The 16122-nt window shown below is 37.6% G+C and overlaps 1 protein-coding gene across 1 annotated transcript in view; it reads right to left on the bottom strand.

Moving 5' to 3' along the window:
- LOC126757040 (calbindin-32) overlaps window positions 1-16122 on the bottom strand; it is a 242897-nt gene that overhangs the window by 172607 nt on the left and 54168 nt on the right. The window lies entirely within an intron of this gene.

The raw sequence follows: 16122 nt of genomic DNA, 5'->3' as shown, positions 1-16122 counted from the left end.
CGATCATTGACGATTGAGCCGATCTAGTCATGTCCGTATGTCTATCTATATGACTCTAGTGATAAGACTTTAAAGGTCTCAAAAAAACGCAAGAATTCTGCCCTAATATATAAAATATTTTTTGATAATGCTTGTCTGAGAACTTCTGAAGTAAAAACAATACAAATATTTTGCATGTGAAATGGGGGAAAATTCTTACTTAATTAATACATAATTGTATCGAAGCAGTTTGCTGAATAAACTGACGTTCTTTAAAGAATGTGTTTCGCGATTTCCTCAACTAATGGTCAACATAATCTACTGAGCGCACTACTCGCAACCCCATCATCCATCTTGAGACTCAGCAATCATTATTGGATAATATTCGACCGAATATACCATGTCCAGCACGCAGTGAAGAAAATACAGGGTCCTCGAAGTGTAACAAATTAAAAAAGCCATAAATTCGTTTGGAAAATTATTTTGATTTATTTTAAAGTACAAAAAGTGTGAAAATAATCATAAATTCAGGACCAATTCACTTTTGCTCGATATGACCACCTTTTGCCTTAACTATGGCTTGATACTTGAGCTGCCCGAATGTGACTTGCCGGTATTTTGGCCCACTCACGGACAATGGCTTTCTTCAGCATCTCGAGACTGGCGTATTTTTTTCTTCGGACCTTGCTTTCCAAAATGGCATAGAGAGAATAATCCATTGGATTCGCATCTGGTGAATTCGAGAGCCATTGTGTGGTCCCAATGAAGTTCGGAACGTTGTTTTTCAGCCATTCTTGGTTCACTCACGCTTTGTGAGTCGGTGCTGAGTCTTGTTGAAACGTCCATGGTTTGCGACCGAAATGTTTGTTTGCCCACGGCTTCAAGGCAGCCTCCAGAATACTTTCCCGATAATATGTCGCATTTACTTTGACGCCAGGCTCGATGAAAACAATTGGAGAGCGCCCATCTGCGGTGACAGCGGCCCAAACCATTATTTGTGGCGGGTGCTGCTTCCTGGTGGCCAACCGATGACTTAGATTCTCGTATGAACGGTCGGTCAAGTAAACCCTATTGTTTTGAGAGTTTACGAATTGCTCAATTGGAAAAATTTTTGCGTCAGAAAACACAATGTTCGGAATTTGTCCGCTTTCGGCCAAGCGAAGCAACTTCGCTCTCTCAAGTCTTACTTGGAACTTGTAAGGCTTGACCTTGAGCCCATTTTTCAATATGCGTCGGATATTATCAGTTCTTTAGCCATTTGATTGGCACTTTGTCGTGGATTTCGCTCAAGTCGCTTCTTCACTTTCCGAACCATCTCACGTGACGTTGCAGTCTTTTGATGACCACCTCCATGGCGTTTTGCGAACTTGTACTTACATTAAGGTGTTTGAGCTCACGAACAATTGCTGGCTGTGATTTTCCAGCTAAATATAAAGCAATCACAATATTACGTTTGAATTCCATCGCTGTTCACTTTTGGCAAAACGCTTTTGTACACTTGTGAACAATACTCCGAACTGTCATTCAGCAAATTTATAAACAGCTAATTCCAGTGCGACAGCTGCGCGAACGGCCTGAAGTTGGTAACACTTCGAGTGCTGGACCCTGTATAGCAGCCATAGCTGAAAGTGTACACGAAAACGGTGAAGAGTCGCAGTAACTCGACTTACGTATGGAACGACTTGGCACATTTTATGTCAGTATCTTAAGTTGAGAGCGTACAAAATACAGCTTGTACAAGACCTGAAGCCATTCGATCTCCTCAAGCGACATCGCTTCGCTCTATGGGCTTCCAAGAATCTCCGACTTTTCCGAGTCAAATTTTGTTCAGCGATTAGACCCGTTTCTGGTTCAATGGGTATGTAGACAAGCAAAATTGCCGTTATTAGGACGAACCTGAAGAGATTTAAGAGCTGCCATTTTATCCAGAAAAAACAGGGTTTGGTGTGGTTTGTGGACCGGTGGAATCGTCGGTCCATATTTCTTAAAAAATTTTGTAGGTGAGTTCGTAACTCGTCAATGGCGACCGTTATCGAGTCATGGCAACCGACTATGCCTCAAATTAAACCCCGTATTCTCTGTGACATTTGGTTTCAACAAGACGGCGCCAATTCCCACATCGTATCAATCTATGGATTTATTGAGAAAAAACTTCGGTGAGCAGATGATACCACGTTTTAGGCCGATCGGTTGGACACCAAGATCATGGGATATCACACCGTTAGAATTTTTCCTCTAAGATATGTAAAGTCTACAGTCTATGCGGACTATCCCGCTTCGATTCAGGCCTTGGAGCAAAACATTATGCTTGTCATTCGCCATCTACCAGTCGAAATGCTCGAATGAATGATGGAAAATTGAACTCAACGGATGAACCATCTGAGACGCAATCGCGGCCAACATTTGAAAGAGATAATCATCAAAAAATTAATGCTAAAGAATATTCTTTCGAATGAAAATAAACATTCTCTTTTAAATTTGAAGTTTCTGTATTTAAAAAGGTAGGAAACTTCGAAATTCATCACCCTTTACAAAGTCTAAAGTAATCATCAATTACTCCGCATAATCAGCAGCTTCATTCTTCTTCTTAAAATTGAAAAATTTTTAAGTACCTGACCTATCACCCTGTTAAAGCATAAAATCAAAGATAATTAAATAAAATGCGACCAAAATCCCACAAATAAATGCTATGTCTCCTCCGGCATTTGCACATTTGAGAAAACGGCATTTCTTGCAATTATATTTAGATGCAAACTTTTGTGCGGAGTTAATCAAGCGGAAATTGGTTTTTCGAACTCTTCGTACTTTGAATCAAATATACCAACCGTCTACGAGGAAATTACAGTTAATTGAAATTGCATATATGTGGCAACGCAATGCCAAATTAATTTCAATTAGCGAAGCCTATAGCAACTACAATAACATCATCGTAAATTTCATAACTTCAATAGAAAATCATTCCAGCTATAGGTACTAACCGCAGCTGTATACGAGTATAGGTGTACACTCAAACAACTGGTAATCTGTTGCTGTAAAAAGCACATAAATTTTGAAACCTTTGACTGTCATCACTTTAACTCATGCAGCTAGAATTTAAAACACACACCTTTTGGCTTGCATATTTTGAGGCGTGAAACAGTTGTCGCTTTGTAGCTTCTGTTTAATTGCTCGAAGGTAAAACCGAGTTAACGGAAAGTTAAAATTCGTGGAATTATATAACACATGGTTATGTTTGTATGCTTGTGACTTGTGCAGTTGAATATAATTGTGGAATTTTCATTATATAACAGTATGCATGTGTGTGAAGCCAAAATTTTAATTAGTGCACTTGTTGGCATTCGCATAAATCACTTTGAGATAGAAATAAAAGAATTAATTTTGTAGCATAACTTTCAATTTTAAGTTTTCAGGCTTCTATCTAAGGAAAAAGTGCGTTGTAAGCACTAACCAAGCAATAGAACACTCGGCTACGGTTAAGGGTTTACATACAGTTAGAATTTGCAAAAAATCGACTTGTCTAATTTTATTTTCTTAATGTACATATATTTAAGAATACACACAGAAAATTCCGTTCCATTCCGGTATATATTTTCGAAGTTACAAGCAAATTTGAAAGGGTCTTTCAGAGTGCTTGGAAGTTCATTCCAAACTTTAAACGCGTATTTCTCAAAATGGTGTTTTCAAACTCGGTGACCAACATTACTCGAAAACGGCTCAACAGATTAGTCTTCAATTATTAACATCTTCAATTAACACGAGCTTCTTAAATATATTTTTCAGTAATTAATCGAAGATTTTTTCTCACCGACAAATATTTTTTTTAAAACAATTTATGGCCAAAATGTTGGTCAAAACTCGATTTTTTTTGAGAAACCTACATTTTATCGAAAAATGTATTCTGCTTATTCCTAATTTACTAGATTTAATATTACTTTTACGAATTCTGTTTGGGTTTTTAGTTTGAGAGGATCCAGTTCAGAGATCAGAGGGGAATCAATATCAGGAAATAAAATGCAGCACAACTTACACATGGAGTTGGCTCAGCGAAACAGTCAATGTTCACATCTCATCACCTAAATGAGATCCTCTTCTCTGAATTGGCATGGCACATGGAGTTATCTACTAGTATTAAATATTCTGATAAACCACCATTTTTATTCCAAAATATTAGTCGGTTACCCTACACTTAACTAACACTAAGGCACCATTATATAATTATATAATTTTACACTGCTGTATAGCAATATAAAATTCTCTTCCATAACCAAGTTTAAGTTATTGTTTACCTTGAAAAGAGCCTTAAATAAAAACATATTACTTTAGTAAAGATTGGATAGTTACTTTAAGCTTCACTATGTTCTCAGTATTTCTATATAGTCGTAAAGAAGAGTAAAGTGTAAAGTTTTGTTCACCTAACGGTTGTACATATACGTATATCACCTAAACTTAATTGTGATAGATAAGGGTTATGTATATATAAATAATCAGGATGACGAGACGAGTTGAAATCGGGGTGACAGTCTCTCGTTTAGTCCGTCCGTCCATGCTAGCTGTGAGTTGAACAAAAATTGATATATCTTGATGAAAATTGGTATGCGTGTTCCTTGGCAAAAAAAAAAAAAACAGTACGAGTTCGTATATGGTGGTAAAACGAGGGCTGCTATATATATTCTGGCCTAAGGCAGCACTAAGTGTTGCCAGGTGCAATCTGACATTTCCATTGGAAAGTTTGACATTTTTTAGCATAACATCACTCAGAACGTTTTGTCATTTAATCGTGAATTGTTTTATTTACAAGGAATTAAAAAATTCATCTCGGCCAAAAAATGGAATTAACTCGCGATCATTTTTCACAACTTTCGACATGGATTATCACGACAAGAGTGCATCGATGAACTAAAATCTTTGTATGGCTATAAAGCACCATCCTATAGCACTGTGAAAAACTGGTACAACGAATTCAATCGTGGCCGACGCTCGCTCAAAGACGAATTCCGTGAAGATTGTCCAAAAACAGCCATTGTGCCAGAAAACATAGATGCCGTACGTGAACTGATAATGCAAGACCGTCATGTAGAATATCTTCAGATAGAGGAATGCCTATGCATTTCTCCCACCAGCATACATTCGATATTGCATGAACACCTGGCCGTAAAAAGGTTTGTTCTCGTTGGATCCCGCACAATTTGACAATCGCTCAAAAAAAGGCTCGTGTGGATTGGTGTAAAGAAATGCTAAAAAAATACGATTGCGGTGCTTCAAAAGACGTTTATAAGATCGTCACAGGAATCATGAATCTACGCGTAACCCGAAACAAAAAAAAAAAAAAAAAAAAAACATTTTCGTTGATAAATATGCCTATTTACATTATTAGGCCAGAAATATATACAGCAACCTACGTAGGACCACCGCCACGTAATGTATAAGATATAAAATTGAAATTCAGAGAGAGATCCTATATACCTGACAAGTAGTATGTCTATTGGTACAAATGGGTTGAACCTGCTTTAATCCTTTAGCAAATTGCAAAAGTATACCTAATATAAAGAGCTCTTCCATATTTGTTTCAAATTGGCTTACTGCTCTTCCCTTTCTTTGTTATAAGAGGAGATATACCTTTTAATTCATCTTTAAACATCACCATTGAACAACCACGAATCACTTTTGCACCACGTTTACCCTAGTTAATAATACGCATCCTCATACACGCACAGTGACACTATTGTTGCTGTGGAGCACAGTATCGAAGATACCCGTATAAGTCCATTCGCAATCACGCGCAAATATTGGAGCTGTACCTACCGACTTTACGGAAGATTTTGCGTAATGTTACAGTCAATAAGGGAACGTTATAGAGTCATGTTTAATGACTTTTTCGTGTCTGAATTGGAAGATGATAATGTGTACGACCTTTGGTTCCAACAAGACACAATCAATTTATTGAAGAAAACTTTTGTTGAGCGCATTATATCGCGTCGGGGGCCTGTGACATGTTATTCAAAATCCTCAGATTTCACACAGCTGGATTAATTTGTGAGGTTATGTAAATTCTCTTGTGTACGCAGATAAGTCTGAGACGATTGACGCCTTGGAATAGTATATCCAGCGCGTAATTGCTAATTTCTGCAAAAAGTGGTCGAAAATTTGGCATCTGGGCTGGAATTTATTCGAGCCATTCGCAGCAGTCACTTGACCAAAGTCATAAATAAAACATAATGCAAACATTTAGTTGTATAACAAAGCTAAATTCTCGGCCATAAAATTATGTAAAATGCGTTTTATTTCTTCTTGATAACCAAAAACACGCCCTCTATGTTTTCATTAACTGATTCCAGACATACATATGTACATTCGTGGATAGATAGACAACATGGGTACCTGGATTTCTACATAACCCAAAAACTCAGTGGTAAGGGGTGCTTTAGAAGCTACACATACAAATGTTGTCATGACACTTAAATGTATTTTTCTCTCCCATGAAGTAATACTTAGTTCAGTGTTCCCATGGGAGAGACATGAGAAGGAAGTAGGTTAGGTTTACCGGATTAAAGTTCCGCACTCCGGCTTTCGATGCTTCCTTCTACTATAAAAAAAAACTATGTTAGCAGCTCCTATTTATTTTACTGTGTGTTCAGTCAAAATATATATTTGCATTATATATGTTTTTAGATACCAAACTATTCTCATTTGAATGTGTTCTCGACCTTATTCGTACTAGGAAATTAAAAAGAAATCACAAAAATTGTATTATTTCTTCTAACAAATAATTAAATATTAAAAATTCAATTCTAAATGAAACTTTTTATTATTTCTCACTTTAGTCTTAAGTTTTTAATCCAACAAAAAAAAACAGATTATGCTACCACTTTGATAACAAATTCACCGCATTAACTGTGGTTAATGATTACCACAGGCGTCCAATAAGCGCACATTCCAAAACGGAATTCAATTTCTTATGACAGCGGAAGAAAATTAAAATTCCGCCAACGTTTAAGAGTAGTCAAAAGCAAATTTCGCAGCTATCACTGCTTTCCTCTGCTACTCAACCGTCTTTATATATACTACATAGTATGTGTGTGCAACCAAATGTGCGTGATAAAAAATTTGCATATGCATTTAAATCTGAGCGGCAACTTTGGTGAGGAAACCGCAACGTCATAGCAGCCGCGCATTTAGCGGAAATACGTCGACATATTGTCAAACTTTGCGAATTTGCCCTTAAGAAAGTGGCTGCGAAAACAGAAGTCAGTCGTAAGGATGCCAGCATGCAGCTGAGCTGACGCATTGTGAGCCATTCAAGGCCAAAACAGGATATGCAGCCATACAATAGCGAAAGGTTACTCAGCGTACAGCGGGGAGTTGAATTGCCATGGTGTTGAAGTAAGAAGTAAGTTGCGAAAAGTGCGGCAGCGGTAATGAAAAAAAGTATTTAGGGTGCGAGAAACGAATACACGAAGGAGCTGCAAAAGTTCAACAAAAAAATTGTTACACAAGAAGAAGATGCACTTGGCAGGGTGGAAAAAGAAACAATAATTTGCATTTTTCAGCATTTAGTAGCGCCAGGCGTTACAATAACGCCGACTGACAGCCAACTTACAGCTGCTTACAGCGCTAAAGTTTCGCATGATGGAATTTTAAAATGCAACACATTGGCTGTCAAAAGAAGTTTCGCAAAAACCGTAACCAAGGCAGAACTTAGTACGGTTGGAAGCGCATTTCTTTGGTTTTATCAAACAATATTTTCGGTTCTGAAGTAAATTTAAAACTTGATAGATTTTTTATAGCCTTGATTTAAAGACAGTTTGGAATTTTTTTAGTTTATTTGTTTAAAAATTATTTAGATACTAAATTGTATACCAGATTTTTTCTTAACTTCTACTAATCAATCTTAGTTCCAAGGGCTTCGTCCATAATATGGGTTATGACAAAGACTTTATAGATTTTGTTGTGAATCTTCTTTTTTAATTGGCATAGATAGCACTTACGCGGTTATAGCCGAGTTCTTCCTTTTCGCCAAATGAAGATTCCAAGGGAAGCCAAGTCCTTCTCTACCCGATCTTTCTAACCGAATGGAGGTCTTCATCTTCTTCCTCTGCTTCTCCCGGCAAGTACTGCATCGAACACTCTCAGAGCGGGAATATTTTCGTCCATTCGGACAACATGATCTAGCCGGCGTAGCCGCTGTCTTTTAATTCGTTGAACTATGTCAATGTCGTAGTATATCTCGTACAGCTCATCGTTCCATTGACTGCGGTATTCACCATTGACAATGCGCAAAGGACCATAAATCTTTCGCAAAACCTTTCCCTCGAAAGCTCGTAACGCTGACTCATCAGATGTTGCCATCGTACATGCCTCTGCACCATATAGCAGGAGTTTGATTTTTGTTTCGTCGAGTAAAGTCCTCTTTACTTCTCAATTGCCTACTTAGTCCGAAGTAGCACCTGTTGGCAAGAGTTATTCTGCATTGGATTTCGAGGCTGACGTTTTGGTTTGTGTTAATGCTGGTTCCAAGATAGACGAAATTATCTACGACTTCGAAGTTATGACTGTCAACAGTGACGTGGGAGCCAAGTCGCGAGTACGACGACTGTTTGTTTGATGACAGAAGATATTTCGTCCTACCCTCGTTCACTACCAGACTCAATTGCTTTGCTTCTTTGTCCAACCTAGAGAAAGCAGAACTAATGGCGCGATTGGTAGTCGCCTCGTTTGAGTCCTCGTTTGGTATCGAACGGCTTGGAGAAGCTCCTTCCTGATACTGGCGGAGCTTTTGTTAATGCTCAACGTCAGTTTATACAGATGTACGGATATTAGTTTTGCGGGTTGTGAATCAGTGAATCAGTTGATAGAAATTCCTAACGTTGTGAACTCTACTCACTCTGTTTACTTGAATCGGGAGTTTCACCATGTTTCCATATTGGTTACTCTATTTTTTCTTATGTGCCTACTTCTTTACCAGTTTTAGTGTGCCTTCAATGGACCAATTATATAGATCTATGTAGGCTTAATACATACTAGCCATTTTTTAAAACTAACCAAATCAAATATCTATAGAAATATAATATCACTGCTTTTACTTTCTCGAGTAACATTCGATTCTTCCAAATTTATTTTGATATCTAAAATCTATATTTATCTCAATTCCTTCATACTTTAGGTAACCTTAACTATATATTTCTTTATGCAACTTGTTGTACATGGGTATAAATTTTGGAATTGCTATCATTGGCCACTTTGAAGGGAAAACTGAAGCAAATAAATTAACGGAAACAGAACGAAGCCAAGGCATGCCGCCACTCTGGTCAGGGTTAACTTGAAGTTACACACAATACTGTTAGTTTTTCTTTTCAGTGAGTAAATGCAGCTAAGGGCAACTGCTCTGCTACTTTGTTGTAAATTGCAATTTTGTAGTAAGTTATTTAGTTTGAAAAACGTGTAATAAAATTGAATCACCAGAACGCGTAGCTAGTCCTTTATGAATAATGTAACGGCAGTTGAAGCACAAAGCAAGCAGTAATAACTAGCGAGCTACCAGAAATTCTACATTTTGTGCTGTATTTCTCTCCACTAGAAAAATGTATTAAAAAGTTTAAAAACACGTTTGACAGTAATGTACAAAAAGGTCGCTTTAAAGTTAGACGCTGCGGCTCCATAAGACATTTGATCCTCTCTTTGCACTTTATGATTGCTAATATCAAAATTTCTGCTGAAGGTAATAGTTGTTAGCTACTGTCTTAGTAGTGTTTAGTCTTTATACCGGGGAAATAGAAAATTTATTTGGTGGTCATATGTTGAGAAGGCAACATTCCAGTATATATATTCTTCCAAAAACACAAACCCGCCGCGTAGAAACCTCTCACAATGAAAAGGAAACAACAGTCTGGGAAGAAAGATCTCACTCTTAATGACGACCCCAGCAAACGTTGTAAGGACAATGATTTTAGGGCATGCACTTGGAATGTTCGGTCCAAAATTAGTAAGATGCCCATGCCCAGATGTTGATGTCCTCGAAAAAGTGAAGGCTGACATCATCGTCGTCTAAAAAATGCGATGGACGCGACAAGGTTGAAAACGAGTAGGTCCTTGTGACATTTACTACAGCGGCCATATAAAGAAGCGCAAATTCGTTGGGATTCGTTATAGAAAAAAAATCTGTCGTCAAATACCACAATCCGCATCAGAGCAAAATTTTTCAACATACTTGTAACACTGATTTGCGTCTACGCCCCGACGGATAGAAAGACGATATGATTAAAGATGCTTTTTATGAGCGCCTGAAGCGCACCTTGGGAGCTGCCCCGCCACGATGTATAAACTGTGCTTGACAAAGAAGATATTTTTCAGCCTCCATGATGAAACATCTCCAAATGGGTTGAGGTTGATTGACTCCGCAGGGCCTGAAAAATTGTTGTCTGTAGTACTAGATTCCAGCATAGGAAAATTTACTAAGCTACTTGGCCGTCTCCGGTTCGAAAAGTTCGAAACCAGATAGATCATGCTGTGATAGATGGAAGACATGCCTACAGTTTTCCAGTTTCCTTGGCATGCGTACGCTCCGAGAACCTGACATCGGCTTGGATCATTATCTTATTGTAGCGAAGATACGTGTCCGGCAAATCCAAAAGTTTCGAATCGCAACTTATCGGCGCAACTTGGAGTTAGAAGTCGGTCAATACAACGTATAATTCATGATGACTTAAGCCTACAAAGTTCGAATAACAAGCCGGTTAAAACCTCTACAATTGCTTATTCGACTGCAATTGAGGCAATCCCGAATACAACCCTTCACCCCTTTCAATATCGTTTACTATTTTTTGTGGAACTTCTGAAATTTTTCGTAACAAGAGGATTATATAGGTAGGTAGGAAGGAGTGCAGCCCTATCGGGCTCAATTAGCACTTGATGTGCCACTTTGATACACTATTCGTAGAACCTCCTGTATCTGCTATTACGTTTCACCTTCTCTCTCAAACCATTTTGAGGTTTCGATGAAACTACTGATGTCCGATATGCTTTTGGTGGAATTCCATTCAAGGTTTGGTGCTTGGTGGATTCCGAGTGTTTTGTGTCGGATCTGTGCTAGAGCTGGGCATTCGCAGAGAAAGTGGAAGATTGTTTCCTTGATCCCACTTTGGACGCATGTTCCCCAAATGGCCAGTGCCCTGTTGTGGTAGCTGTTATTCTGTAAATACTTTTTCTTGACCTATTTAATAAGTCATTTGTTCTTTTCCTGTCATATGTCGGCCATAATTGTTTAGTTATGACGCATTTTGTAATGTTTTTCTACCTGTTTTTTGCAATTTGCTGAAATTGTCTATTGATCTCTCCTTTTATCGATCCTAGCGGGCTTGGTATTAGCTCCGCCTTGGATTCATTGAGGAAAGCTCCTGCCTTTGCCAACTCGTCTGCTTTTTCGTTACCGAAAATGTTCCTGTGGCCGGGAACCCAGATCAAGTTTAGCTGGAGCTTGTCTTTTATTGAGCTTAGTGCTCTCTTGCAGTTGTGAACTGTACTGGAATTTGTCATGGGTGAAGACAATGCCAGGAGGGCCGCCTGACTGTCCGTAAATATAGTTGCTTTATGTATATTCCCGTGGTTTTCTAATAGAACTTCGCAGGCTTTTTCTATGCCTAGTACTTCTGCTTGGAAGATGCTAGCCGAGTTCGGTAGACGTATAGAGAGAGATATGCCTAGATCAGCGGAGAATACCCCCGTGTCTACTCCACAGTCCATTTTGGACCCGTCGGTATAGATTGAGGTGGTAGAAGATTATATACTATAAAATATTATATAATATTTATATAAATTATTTACTCTATCCGAGAGACGTAAAAATAAAAACTTGCTGTAAAAAATATAGAAATTATAAGGAAAGCAAATTTGGTGCACAAACCGTCTAGCTTAAGTTCATGACTATCATCCAGTGGTTCGACACTTAACTAAGTCTAATTTAAAAATAGTAAAAATCCAATTTTCTCAAAATAAAATAAATACTTTCAGCAAGAAGCGAATTCAACTCAGGTTTTTTCTAAAGCAAAACGATAAAAAATAGCCGCTTCTTATGAGAACTTTTTAACTCCGCAGGTTCAATACATCTATATGAAATATTATCAAAAACACACACCACGTGTTGAAGAAGAAGACCAAGGGTATAATTATCTCTATAATTATACAATTTAACCAACAATTTAAACTTGGCTTTGGCGACAACCAAAATGCAACAACTATGAAATACGTGGAAAGATGCGTTGACGCACAAATATTTATTTTCCACTCATGTCAAACAATAATTCTAACTCACATTGGCTGTGAAATTTTAAATTCAAAATCTACGCATCAAATCACTTCAATGCAATAAATAAAATCATATTCACCTCATTACTGTTCATCACCGTCTGCATCACACACACATACACATGCTCGTGCTCGAGGGCGCACTAATTAAAAGTGACACGTGTAATGCGTCAAAGACACATGTGGCAACTGTGGCACAAGAACCACAAGCAAAGCCGCAGCCACAACCACAAGTGTGTGCGTGCAGCTGGGCGCAGCCGAAAGAGAAAAACCGTATAAAGTTGGGCGAAGGGAAAGCATAACAGACACAACTGCAAACTGTTGAGTAATGAGTGGCGCAGAAAAGTCAAAAAGCAAGTGCAGAGCGTGCGAACAATTGCATGTGCTCACGCAAAGATGCACGCACACAACTACAATTGTAGTTGAAATAAATTTTAAAATACATTAGGATGGTGCTTAAGTTGTCGATTTCGAAAACTTTCCACTTGCCTTAAGCTTCTTCCTTTTTATACTCTCGCAACAATGTTGCTAAGGAGAGTATTATAGTTTTGTTCACATAACGGTTGTTTGTAAGTCCTAAAACTAAAAGAGTCAGATATAGGGTTATATATACCAAAGTGATCAGGGTGACGAGTAGAGTCGAAATCCGGATGTCTGTCTGTCCGTCCGTCCGTCTGTCCGTCCGTCTGTCCGTCCGTCTGTCCGTCCGTCCGTGCAAGCTGTAACTTGAGTAAAAATTGAGATATCATGATGAAACTTGGTACACGTATCCCTTGGCTCCATAAGAAGGTTAAGTTCGAAGATGGGCAAAATCGGCCCACTGCCACGCCCACAAAATGGCGAACACCCAAAACCTATAAAGTGTCATAACTAAGCCATAAATAAAGATATTAAAGTGAAATTTGGCACAAAGGATCGCATTAGGGAGGGGCATATTTGGACGCAATTTTTTTGGAAAAGTGGGCGTGGCCCCGCCCCCTACTAAGTTTTTTGTACATATCTCGGCAACTACTATAGCTATGTCACCAAAACTCTACAGAGTCGTTTTCTTCAGGCATTTCCATATACAGTTCAAAAATGGAAAAAATCGGATAATAACCACGCCCACCTCCAATACAAAGGTTATGTTGAAAATCACTAAAGTGCGTTAACCGACTAACAAAAAACGTAAGAAACACTAAATTTTACGGAAGAAATTGCAGAAGGAAGCTGCACCCAGGCTTTTCTTAAAAATTGAAAATGGGCGTGGCCTCGCCCACTTATGGACCAAAAACCATATCTCAGGAACTGCTAGACCGATTTCAATGAAATTCGGTATATAATATTTTCTTAACACCCTGATGACATGTACGAAATATGGGTGAAATCGGTTAACAACCACGCCCTCTTCGAATATAACGCTATTTTGAATTCCATCTGATGCCTTTTCTGTATAATACTAGTATATATACATGTGGAACCAATGATGATAGCGGAATAAAACTTTACAAAAATACGGTATTTGCAAAATATGTAAATGACGTATAATGAAATCTCGATTATCACTTTATCATGCGAGAGTATAAAATGTTCGGTGACACCCGAACTTAGCCCTTCCTTACTTGTTTCAATTAAAATTTAGATATGATTTCTTTCTCAGCTGGGTTACCATGTAAGCGACTAAGGTAAACGGAGAAGTAAGGAAAAGCTAATTTTGGTTGTAATCAAACATTTTATGCTCCACTATCAAAATGTAACGTAAGTACGTCACTATAATGGTACACATTAATTGATCAAGTAGTTCCTGAAATGTAGTATTTCCTCTAAAGGTGGGCGTCCTACTTCCATTGTCCATTTTTACACCGATTTTTATGAATTTTTATTTAAGTCATCGCTTACACGGGCTGATGAACAGGCAGATGGACCGATGGAAAGAAATTTACTCGGAGTTCTTATTGATGACAAGATGCATCCTGATCATTTATACGTACATATATAAAACTATAACTACCTCCATTAGTTTACGATAACACATTTCCGATAATACAAACAACCGTTAAGCGAACAAAACTATTATGCGTTGTTGCAATATGTTGCGATAGTATATAAGTCATGCTTTTCAACTTTACGAACCAAATACCAAACATGTGAATTTACTATGTACTTGATAGCCTACCCTAATCTCACCATAATACATTGTATATATGTATATTATAGCCAAAATTTTGCCAGCAGACTTGTTGCTGCCACCGAATTACAAATAAAGCAACAGAGTTTGCAACCAACACGCTTTTTATTGCTCCTAAGCCATTTTCTTGCTTTCCACATCGGTTTCATTTTCCCTCTCATCCGCGTTGTTTTTTCGTTGGCAGCCGCGCGATTTATTTCTTTGTTCGCCCGTCAGTCTGACAGTCAACACAATGCATTTTGTATGCAGCTGTCACTTTGACATCTTGTTTGTCATACACTTTCTTGGCACACTGTGCGCGCAAAGATTTCTGCTGTGTTACTTGTTTTGTTGGTTTTTCTTGTAACTTTTTTGATTTAGTGCATTGTGGTTGTGTTAACATGGTCTGCTGCTCTGATGCCTTGGCCCTAAATTAATTTGGTCGAATATATTTTGATATTTGGCTCATGTTCACAAAATTCAAAAGCGAACTTTTAAGTTATGAAATTTATTTTTGAGTGGATTGGAATCTACTTGTTACAAATGGGTATAATTTAAATGCGTTACTATTTTCTATTACTATTACTATTATTTATCATTTTGTATATAGTACTCCCCGTTTAGTTAATAACGGATTACATTTTTTTCGATATTTAAACTAAATATTTGTACTCTTTCAGGTGAATGGCTACGTAGAGGTTGATATGTTAGACGTCTGAAACAGTGTCAAAAAATTCTAGAGAAATATGCCGTGACTTACAGAAAGTTTCAAAAGCACGATTATGCTATTAAAAATGACAAGAACACAAAAGAGACCAGGATATTTACATTCATAACATTTATGAGTTTCATTGCCAACATTTCTCTAATTAATAGAATTAGGTAAATTCCTTACCTAGCTACCAAAAAGCCCTAGTAGCAAAAGTACCACGAGAAAGGAACGAGAACAACGTGGACTCCTATAGTCTGACGACTAAGCTTTCTAAATGAAGTATAAACGTAATTATCTCAGCTTTTTTATATCACCTATATCAACAAACTTATTGACTTTATCACTGGAGATACAAAGTTGGTTCTGACCAAATATTCACTATATTACAGATTTTAAAATTAAAATTATATTTAGATGATTTTAGAGATAGTATACGAATGAAATAAAGTTTAGTACTTGTGATGTCAACAGGAAAAATATTTGAAAAAAATATGTTTAAGGCTAAAAACGATTTCATTTTGGTCCTATCTTTGTTCTTTAATCTACATAATATTTGGACAAATAGGAGAATTAAGTGAAAGAGCTACAACAGTTGAATGCTTGGTAGCCTAGACCTAAAAGGCTTAGTCATGCATAACATAGTGTTTACATGCCTTGACAAAAGAATCAATACCGAATGAATATCAATCTTAAAATCAGAGGAAGAGCTTTGAACAGAGAGTAAAACAATCCGCTTTTGACAAATCACCTCTCAGACTCTTTTCATTAGAAAGACAAAGAGAAAATTATTTTGAGCTTTGAGTAGCACTTGATTGTAGGATTCCACGAGTCACAATTATCAAGAATTCTCTATACACTGAGAAATTCTTCTTCTTCTTTACTGGCATATACGCTCCAGTCATTGTTTTTTTTTTTTGCTATTTAGCGCTAATTCCAGATACCGAATGCAGCCAGATCATTCTCCACCTGATCTCTCCAATGAAGTGGA

This window comes from Bactrocera neohumeralis, chromosome 4 (assembly GCF_024586455.1).
Source record: "Bactrocera neohumeralis isolate Rockhampton chromosome 4, APGP_CSIRO_Bneo_wtdbg2-racon-allhic-juicebox.fasta_v2, whole genome shotgun sequence".
Taxonomy (NCBI): Eukaryota; Metazoa; Arthropoda; class Insecta; order Diptera; family Tephritidae; genus Bactrocera; species Bactrocera neohumeralis.
This window is presented reverse-complemented; position numbering and strand designations above follow the sequence as displayed.